This window comes from Capsicum annuum, unplaced genomic scaffold (assembly GCF_002878395.1).
Source record: "Capsicum annuum cultivar UCD-10X-F1 unplaced genomic scaffold, UCD10Xv1.1 ctg82562, whole genome shotgun sequence".
NCBI lineage: Eukaryota > Viridiplantae > Streptophyta > Magnoliopsida > Solanales > Solanaceae > Capsicum > Capsicum annuum.
The window spans coordinates 1-1,864 of record NW_025893368.1 but is presented as its reverse complement, the minus strand read 5'-3'; the positions used below and the strand labels follow the sequence as shown (position 1 = coordinate 1,864).

The following is a 1,864-nucleotide window of genomic DNA, read 5'->3' as shown; positions in this document are numbered from 1 at the left end:
TTGGACTAAATTAGTTCAATGTTTGTCAAACTCACTTATGATGACCCCACTTTTCTCAAATTAATGTATTCAAATGTTATTTGACTAATCATTTCTATTTTTATTTTATTTTTACTTGAGTCGACGATTTATTAGAAACAATTTCGCGGAGCAACATAGAAGGAAAAAAAGTACTCATGACATCAGGAATCAAGAGATCAGATCTTAAGGACATTAAATAATTGTTCCTCCATGACTCAAGTACGAGATATATCTTCATGCTTATGTTTGGATACCGTTGTTAACAACTAGACCTAACCAGCACAATAATAAACTAAGTTGTTCGGACTCTTCACTTTCGGAGCCACACAAACCCAAACCTCAAGCTACATGGTAGACGAGGCATTACATATCATTGATGGGACGACAATAAATAGTTACATCAGAATTTTTTCCGTAAAAACGATCAGGAACAGGACCATAGTCGAATAGTTTTATATTCATTTCCTGCATCCAAATCAATGCAATATATAACTCGTTAAAAACGTTCAAATATATATAAATTTGAGAGAAATAGGAGGCTCAAACTCAACCTTATCTAGTATCATAACGCATGATGCAGTAACACTGCCTAATATAATATCCTTTTCATGCAAGGATAGTAAGAGATTTGCAAGTTGAATTGCCACTTTTAGCCGATTGTACCACCCAAATTCATCTAGCAGACGGGGAAAATATTAAGGAGTATGTTAAAAGTAGAGTGGATAGTAAAAGGGTAGATCAGTGCACTGAGCTCCTGTTGTGCACAGGGTCTGGGGAAAGGCCCGATCATAAGGATCTATTGTACGCAGCCTCACCTTACATTTCTGCAAGGGGTTGTTTCCAAGGCTTGAACCCGTGACCAGCAACTTTACCAGTTACTCCAAGGCTCCCCGTCTAAAAGTTGAGTGGACAGTCCTTCGACATAATACTTGAGACGACTTAAATACCATTCAGAAGCACATCAGACAAGACTATAATATTTTCATCAAATTTTTCATCATAGACAGCAGCAAGCCTTATATCACAACAAATGGCACACAACTTTGCCAATCTTGGATCCGTTGTTAATTTTTTGTTTGTGAAAAACTTGATCTGATCCAATAAAAAAGAACCATTGACATGATCAGTCAGCACAAAGAAAGAAAAGAAAACAGAAATCAAATTCAGGCATATATATCCAGTAAACATACACAAAAATCAAATGGACGTTGTACACGTCCCTTTCCATTAGGAAGGAGAAAATCCCATGTCTTGACAATTACTGATCGTTTTTCAGATCCTTCACCAATGGTGCCACGAAACAATCTTCCACAAAGAGTCTTTCGGATATATCTATTGGAATTGAAATTATCAGTAATCTCTTGCATCTCGACATAGCTACAAAGTTTCACCCCACCAACTGTTTCTGTCCCTATAGAGAAGTCGAAGCTGCATTTTCGCAATATGTCAGGGAAGAAAGAAGCATATATATATATATAGCTTGCTAACAGGTCGAGTGATCACTTGAGACATCGAAATAAATGTACAAAGCATGCATCATGTTGTGTCTTACCTTGTGTAACAACTCTGAGATACAGATTATATTGATGGTAATAACAAAGATTTACAACTCAAAGAAACTTAACCAAACCACACATTAATGGAAGTATGATAGGCAGCTACAAAAGATAGAAAACCGAACAAGGGGATGAGAAGCAGAACTCGACGAACATACAGACACAGTTACAACAACAACGACAACATACCCAGTGTATTCCCACAAAGTGGGGTCTGGGGAGGGTAAAGCGCACGCAGTCCATTATACCACTACCTTAGATGAAGTAGAGAGGCTGTTTCCGATAGA

At 37.4% G+C, this 1,864-nt stretch overlaps 1 non-coding gene across 1 annotated transcript; it reads right to left on the bottom strand.

Annotated features, from left to right (window-relative positions):
* Nucleotides 1-182: 182 nt before the first annotated feature.
* LOC107852141 lies at nt 183-1,118 on the bottom strand. The gene is made up of 3 exons (XR_007051756.1): nt 837-1,118; nt 573-697; nt 183-486 (listed from the first exon to the last, which is right to left on the bottom strand). It is a non-coding gene; the product is annotated as an uncharacterized LOC107852141 (transcript).
* Between the last annotated feature and the right edge of the window lie 746 nt (nt 1,119-1,864).